We start from the raw sequence: 8,832 nt of genomic DNA on the forward strand, positions 1-8,832 counted from the left end.
TGGGAAGTTTGATAGGGAAACAAACATAAATGAATGTATAAGAAAGAAACTGGGAGCCGACGACTTCTCTTTCTTTGTTTACTTGTTTATTTTGAAAATAATTAGAACTGCATGTCATTCATTGTTAATCCATTGTGTATTTTATATTCTGCAAGAATAATAAAAATTAGTTGATCACGTATCATCTGCTCTTTTATGCAACCAAAACAATTACTTTTGAAGGAAGCACAGCTTACATGCATAAACATAAAAATCTCTTTGTAATTATTGTTGTTATTTTATACTCAATAGTACGTTCTTCATCATGATGAAAGGCAAGTCATTCCTGTTATTATTGATAAATGTGAAAGTTGTTTATGAATAACAGATTATAAGTATTATCTTAGACGAAGTACGGAAGCGATGTTTGATGTATTTTTGTTTTGCGCGTTTTTAATTCGATCTTTTTTTGAGAAAATTAAATTTGCTAGCACTATATGATAAATCTGTACTTTTTTATTTTTACTACAATGTACCTCTGTTTCACGTTACTAATCAACAATTTTCAAATAAAACCATAATTATATATTGATCATTTCAGTTTTTCTGTAAATGCTCTTTATTTTTAAGCGACAGTCAGGAGGATAACTACGTAGAACAAAAATCTTCTTTAGGTTACACGGATGTTTCTATAGCGTCACTCAGTTTCGAGACCGTTCACCGCTTCCGGTTTCTACAGGAAGCTAGTAAGACACTGATCGCATACGTAAAGAAACGACAGGTATGAGGAACGCACGATTGGTATGCAGCACATCTAATGTGTACGGGTAACGTGAGTGCGACCTTAACTAACCAAAGCTACTAGGAAAACTACCGTAGCCTACACTTATTTACGATAGTATATGGTAGCCTAAGATAGCCTCACAACTCTAAGTGTAATATGTGATTACAAGACGAGCAGCGAGCATCTTGAATATGTTACGTTATAAAAATTAACGGTAGTATTAAGAAGCGATATCAAACGTAAAATCAGTATTAGGGAAACCGAATAGATAATTTGCATTGGTTGTAAGGGTTATGATAAATACAACGCATCTGCAAAGGAAATCGCACACAAGACGTTAGTGCTACTGATTCTATAATCCTGTCCCAGTACTTGAAAATCTTATCGAGTACGCGTGACAAAAGATGTAGATGGAAATGCTCGGACAACTTAAATGCTAATCCTAGGAACGAAGACGACGTCGTTCCCTCGAAATGTTGCTGGGTAAATTTAGAGAATCAATATTCGAAGGAGACTGTTCGCCCAGTATACTGCCAACTACGTAGACTTCGTGTAGGGCTTATGAGAAAAAGGTAAGAGGGACTGACGTACGTACAGAAGTATACAGCCACTTACAATCTCTCAGTGAGGGAAAGGAAAAGGAAGTAAATTCGACAATATTTTTACGATGTACCCTTCGCCACGCACTGTAAAGTGGCTAGGAGAGTATAAAGGGGAACTCAGCTGCCTAAACCTATGGGTTGTATGCTACCCGCAAAACCTTCAGAAGCCACGTTTGAGATTTGAAAACTCTCTGGCTCGCCACATGCAAACAATTAGCTCTACAAAAAACGTGAACAGAAACTTTTTGTAGTGAATTTAAAGTACACTGCTGGCCACCGTACATGCAACACCAAGAAAGACAGGAGGTAGCACAACAAAATTTATTTTGTAGATAACATGTTGACCAAGTATCAAATGATTACGTTTACAGACGTCTGTGACATGTGGTTCCTGCCAGAATCAGTAGCCAGAGGAGCCGCCATTGTTGGAGATCACCGCTGCCACACGTCTCGGCATTGAGTCAAAGAGACGTTGGATGTGTTCCTGGGGTACAGCAGCCCAAGCAGCTTCCACACGTTGCCAAAGATCATCTGGTGTGGCAGCTGGGGATGTAATCTGGGTCACTCGTTGAGCAACCATGGACCACATGTTTTCTATCGGCGAAAGATCCGGAGAGCGAGCCGGCCAGGGAAGCACTTCAATCTGGTTATTGACGAAGAACCTTTGGACAATGCGTGCCACGTGTGGTCGAGCATTATCCTGTTGAAATATGGCTGTGGCCGAGCCCTGAAGGTAAGGTAGGACAACTGGCTCCAGCACCTCGGATATGTAGCGCCGGCTATTTAAAGTACCGGCAATGCGTACTAGAGGCGTGCGAGAGTAATATCCAATACCGCTCCATACCATAATACCCGATGCAAGACCAGTGTGGCGGTGCATAATGCAGCTGTCCAGCATCCTCTCTCCACGGTGTCTCCACACTCGAATCCGACCATCGTGGTGCTGCAGACAGAAGCGTGCCTCGTCAATAAAGACAACGTCATTCCATTCTGCCGTCCACATCCGTCTGTCATCACACCATTGGCGACGGAGACGTCTGTGGTTCTGCGTCAATGGTAGACGAAGCAATGGACGCCTTGCGGACAGACCACTCTGCCGTAAACGGCGTCGAATGGTACGCGCAGACACTGGATGATGCGTTACAGACGCAATGTGCTGTGCTATGGTTCGGGATGTCACTGAGCGATCCGTCACTGCCATGCGCACAATTGGCCTATCAGCACGTGCAGTGGTGCACCGAGGTGAATGCGATCGACCACGTCGGTCCGTCGTACCCTCCTGCATCCAACGGTCACATATCCGCATTACAGTTGTTTGATTTCGTCCAACACGACTAGCGATTTCTCTGTATGATAATCCATAATCTCGGTAAGCCACTATCCTTCCTCTGTTGAACTCGGATACTTGATAAAACGATGTTCGCTGTTGTCTACGAGGCATAACTGATCGTCTTGTGAAACAACCACAAGGTAAACACACGTGCCGAACGTACACTCGTCGAAATCGCCAAGCATTAAATGGCGCTATGAGGTGGCGCCACAGGCGCGCGTGATGTGCGTCTGCGCTGAAATTCTAATCAGTTGCATATCTCATCGCTGCAAACCCATGGTGTAAATTTCACTTGATTCGGATGCTTCCTTAAGGGTGTTGCATTTACGGTGGCCAGCAGTGTAGTTAAATTGTATGCTGAGATAAGTTTTCGTTGGAGGCCACCATTTTAGAGTAATCTAAGAGAAACACTTCTGAAAGTCACTTTTGTACGATTTCTTATATAATTCGAAAACAGTGGCCTCCAGCGAAAACGTATCCCAGTAAACAGTCGATGCAACTCCAGTGAGGAGCGAATCTTGACAGGAGTCCATATATATTCTAAATTAAAGACCCCCCAGTGCATTTTCTGTCTTTATGTGGAGGGGAATCCCACAAATTACTGTAGGAATTGTGATTTAGTTTCATTAATAGAACAACCGATTCATGAAGGAGGTTCGGTATATCATTATATATTACAAACAGGTCGATTGGCCGTAGATACAGAACCGGGTTGCAAGTGAAATATGTTTTCATACCTTTGTTAGTAAACATTGATATAAGTACCATTTATAATGTGGTCTAGATACAAACTGCTTATATACTATTTTAATATTCTTTGCAACATTAAGTTCAGTATTATTGTAGCACAAGATCGCATTGTCCATCTACGCAAGCGTTTTCAACGATAAATTTCATCACAAAAAACTGCAGCGATGTGAGATTTGAGTTAGAAAATATTTTCAGAACATATTCTTCTCTATCATTATATCACTTACGAAAGCAAAGAGGCACACCCAGGCAGGCACCTGGCACTGGTTCCACTTCCCTCTTTTACGGCAGAATAATAAGTTATTTTTATTTAATGCTACTGATAGTTATGAAAAGTTTTGTGTTAGTCAAGTAAAAGTTTTCATGTCGAAAGGAAGTCCAAGGAGAAAAGTTACATTGGTCCATAAGAACTCAAGCTACGTACATCTTAAAAGAATATGATGCAGTACGTTATACGAGTCATAGAAAAATGTTAGTAATTTGTACTTGTGATGAGATGTTAATATGAGATTATTAGTTCAAGTTTTCACTAACTTGTTAGGAGGTAGGAAGGCGTAAAGGATCCTGAGGATAAACTTAGTTAGCGCTATGAGAGATTCGCCTGTAACTGGCCCTTAAGGTACACTTCCTATATGTCAATACGAGATTCTTCTCTACAAAGGTATGCACTGTAACCGTCGAGCGATAATAGCGTGTTATTTCTGGATTATTATAAGAGGAAGAAAAGCGATTCTGTCTCGAGCGATTTTCCTTCAGGGGTGAACAGAAGGTAAATACATTCACACACTCTAAAGAGTAATTTCGAACAATAGCCGAAATAACGTAAAACGTCAGAAAATATGGTACTGGTGATGATTTTCTGTTTGAAGAGGAGATAGAAATAAAAAGGTAACTTATGTTGACTAGTGTAACTGAAGAAGACTCTTAATGAAGTCTAAATGGCTTGAGTTATCAAAGCTCTATACTTCGTGGTTTTTGCTGAGGAACTATCTGTTGGCTTCCGTCTGGGATTCTTTTACCGACATTTGTCTGATGATTTTTCTGACGTTTCACCAGTACTAATGGCTGCCGCTGTCAACGTTCCAGCATCCGTTGATGGTGGTGGACTGGAGCCGAGCTTGCCGCCGTGTACTGTATGTACCTGGCGCGCCGACGTAGAAGAGCTTATCCGCGGTCATTTCCGGTACGGTTCTCCTCTTGCTACCTGCAATAGCCGTTCGCTGCAGCATGGGGATCCAGGAGGGCAAACAATCTGTCTTAGTGGAACATTATTCTTATGGATTACCAAAGGTACGGAAGAGTAATCTTCCACTAAAAACGATTGTTAGCGCTCCTGGCTCGCCGACGTATAAACTGGCAAAACACTTGGTCTCTCCACGCCAATCGCAAGGGGGAAAGCCTGACACATACATAAAGGATTCAGGATCTTACATTGAGAAGCTGAAGAAATTCTCTGCAGTTTGGTGATGAAAGAAATATATGAGAATCACGGTTAGAAAAAGGGACTGGATGACAGGAGACGTGATAAGACATCGATGAATAACTTCCATGGTACTAGAAGGAGGTGCAGAGGGTAAAAACTATAAAGGAAGACGGAGACTGTAATACGTCCAACAAATAATTGAGTGTAAGTAATTCTCCGAGACGAAGAGACGGGCACAGGAGCAAAAGTCGTGATGTGGCGCATCAAACCAGTCGGGAGACTGAGGACGCCAAAAAAATAATGTTTTGTTCTCACTAGACAAGAGCTATTGTTCTCCCCGCCATTGCACTTCACTAATTCTCACGATGTCTAGCTTCAATCCATTCACTATTCTCTTCCAGTTCTGTAAACTACCTACAGAAGTAAAGGATATAACATTCCCCCCTTGTGACCATTAGAAATAAGGTTTGTTTTTCAAACTGACAATATCCTCCGGAGTTTTCAGGAGAGGTTCGTATACTGGAATTTTGCTCATAGCGAATATCCTACATACGAATAGTTTATTAATGCCTTTAAGTGTGCCAAAAATGTTGATATTGGCCTACCAGAACCATGTTCATTGTACTGATATTTGTACCCATTTATTGGAAAAGAGTGCAGTGAAATTAGCACCCACGTATTGGCAAAGGGTGCAGTGGAATTAAATGGTATAGTACACTGGAGCGCATACACACATTTTACAGAAAACAGAGAAACATCTCATCTCTCAGCTGCAGTAGTCATCCCAAGGAGTACTTTCTCCAAGCCCTAACCTGAGTGTGAGCAAGCGAAATTAATGAGAAGACGGGTTCATCTCATAGGAGAAGTGCTCGCACGCTGCCACGGCAGTGTCGATGGAGACGAACCGAGGACTATAATTTCGATGGTCAAAATTCTTCCGTTGAGCAGATCTGGCACCACCTGCATCCGAGTGCCAAACTAAGCGGCTGTGACTTGAGGGAACCACTCCCGGCAGTTGCCCTGCTCAAGCCGAAGGCAAACACCTCACACAAGCTGGCACGGCTCGGTCACACAATGCCGAAATCAGCGGACGTACCTTTTGTGACCTGTGTTATCGGGAATCCTGGCATCCCTCCACCTAGGGGCCAAAATTGGCGCCCTTTTTTCTCACACCAAGACTTCGTAGCAACCTTCGTGCACTTATTTGCACCATGACTCTTAATTTAAATGAATGTGCCATCGTTCTAGCACTTGATGGGACGAAAGTAGAAGTGAGGAACAGTCAAGTCATTAGAAGTTCTGACAATTTATAACCATCCGATTAAAGATTGATACTCCAGGGATGAGACAATTTTGATTAATTATTTCCCATTCCTCCAGTTGGAAATATCCCACTAATTTGTATACTTACGCTATGTCTTTTTAAAGAGAGAACGCCAGCTACACTCCGACAACCGTTTTGGAAACGAAATGGTACACTAGGAGAAAACTAATTCAATTATTTGTGGTCTACAATCTATTATATAGGCTCTTTGAGTAAGGCGCTCTTTCATTTTGGTAAAAAAGGAGGACCATTCTTGCAAGCTGAGGCTCTTTACCTACCCCAAATAAACACCAATCAATGAAATTAGCCTATAGATGATAACTGCAATTATATTAGTTAATTTCATGAAGGTTCAGAAATAAAATTCGAGTAGGACTTCTATTCTAAATACTCATTATCAAGATTTTATAATCTTGTACCCTTTGAGAAAGCTCTTCACACTAGTTTGGAAACCAAATGTTGGCATAGAAAATTAGAAGGCCAATTAGCTATTTCTTAAAACATTTAAAATTTTAGAAATAATAGTATCAATGGAGCCTAAACAGTGATCGGTATAGAAAGTTAAGCTTCAATAAAACGGTCTCGACCACAACAAATATTTATTTTGATTGGCTAAACATCGGTTGCGATCGAGATTGTGTTACTGAATTATAAAATTTTAAAACATTGTGGGCTATAACTATCATCTCATGTCAAAAGAGTGTGCTGAATAAAATTCACAACATTTGAAGAAGACAACATGTTTTCAAATTCATTGTGCATTCAAATAACTATACGAACTTGATAACAATAATAATAAACACGAATAATTTGTCGAAAACTGTGTGTGTGGATGAAACAGACGAAATATATTTTTGTGGATTTAATTTACTTTTACGCGATCAGGCCCTACGGACTGCTCGCTGATACAAGCTTTTTTCTCTATCGTCTTCCATCCATCGTTGCCATCTTCCATCCATTCACATCTACCGCTGACCGTTGTAGGACATCCCTCCGCCTCTTCCTTGTCCTTCCCTAGAGTGTCCTACTTATGGGGATGAAATCCAGGAGTATCTGTGGCCATCTGTCGTCCCCCATTCGAGCCACGTGCCCAGCCCACTGTAATCATTTGTTTCTGATAATTCCCGCTATATTTACGTCTTGGCGCGTTCATATAGTTCTTGGTTGTGTCTGATCCTCCACTAACAGTGTTTGGGTCCAACATGGAACAAAGATCTTCCTTTGCACTTTTCTCTGAAACACTAGAAGCTTATCGAGTCTTACTTTCGGATACTACCCATTTCACAGCCACGTAGTACCACTGGCTGGAACAAAATTTTAAATAGCCGAATCTTAGATCGCCCCGAGAAACAGTTGGATCGAAGCAGCTATGTTAGGCTGTAGTAGCATCGGTTTCCTGCCTGGATCCTGGCTCTGATTTCTACATTCCATGACGAGTTATCCGTGAAGAACGCTCCCAGGTATTTAAATTCTCAGACTCACTTGTAGGACCTGTCTACCACCTGCTGTGACCATAGCTGCTCAGTATCTTGACCTTGTTGACGTGTCACAAAGAGGCAGTGACTTGGCTTCGTTTATGAGCAACCAAAATTTGCTGGCGACCATCTCCAGTGTCCTGGTCATTCATTTCAATTCCTCTTCAGACCTACTAAGTAGGCAGTTACCATCTGCGTTGTCTGCATGTGCCTTTCCACTTGGGTCCCTTCGAATATCACATATGATCTTCTCAAAGGGAAAATTCATCACGTTTGGGGATAAAGCATCTCCTTATCTGAGATCCGTCAGAATTTCAAAGTCGCGTCTAACTGGGTTTTCCATCTTCACCTTACCGTTTCTTCCACTCAGGCTGATCTTTACCAGGCTGACGAGATTCTGCGGCAACAATTGAATAGCCTCTTTTGGTGTATGCAGTCTTAGGCCTTCTTGAAATCAACAAACAAAGTGTGCAGTTCTTTACCATATTCTCTCTGTTTTTCAGTGAACTGGCGGACAACGAAGATGTGAACTACAGGTGACTGCCTTGGTCGAGAACTACCCGGTATTCACCACTTGCTGCTTCTGCAGAGGGTTGAATTCTATGTATGGGGCAGTCACGCTCTTTTAGCGAACATTAAATAGGCCGATTCCTCGATAGTTGTCATATTTCAATTTGTCACCCTTTTTGTGTATTGGACAGATCACAGCCGTTTCCCATTCTGCTGGTAGTTTCTCGTTGGCCCCAATTTTTGGTAGCAGCTAGTGTAGTCTTTATGCAAGTTTCTCGCCTGCTGCCTGCACCATCTTGGCCTGTATTCCGTCGTCACCTGGGATCTCACTTTTATTAAGCGATCTGCTTTGTGTGTTGATCTCATCCATTGTGGATGCGGGCTAATCTGGGTCTGCTGCTGTTAGAGACTGGAAATCGAACCGTACTTCGCGTTCATCACAGTTGAGAATCTGGTCGAAGTACTCCTTCCATTCTTCGGCGATTTCACTATCGTTGGTTTTGATTTTATCATCCGACTTTTGACAAACTTCTATCTCGCTTGATATTCTTTGCTAAAACACTTCACCCTTTTGAACATTTCCCTGGTCTTGTTTCCTCTGCTTCCGACTCAACGATGTTATCCTTAACATATTTCGTCTTTCCTCTTCTGAGAT

The sequence above is a fragment of the Schistocerca piceifrons genome, chromosome 8 (genome assembly GCF_021461385.2).
Source record: "Schistocerca piceifrons isolate TAMUIC-IGC-003096 chromosome 8, iqSchPice1.1, whole genome shotgun sequence".
Lineage (NCBI taxonomy): Eukaryota > Metazoa > Arthropoda > Insecta > Orthoptera > Acrididae > Schistocerca > Schistocerca piceifrons.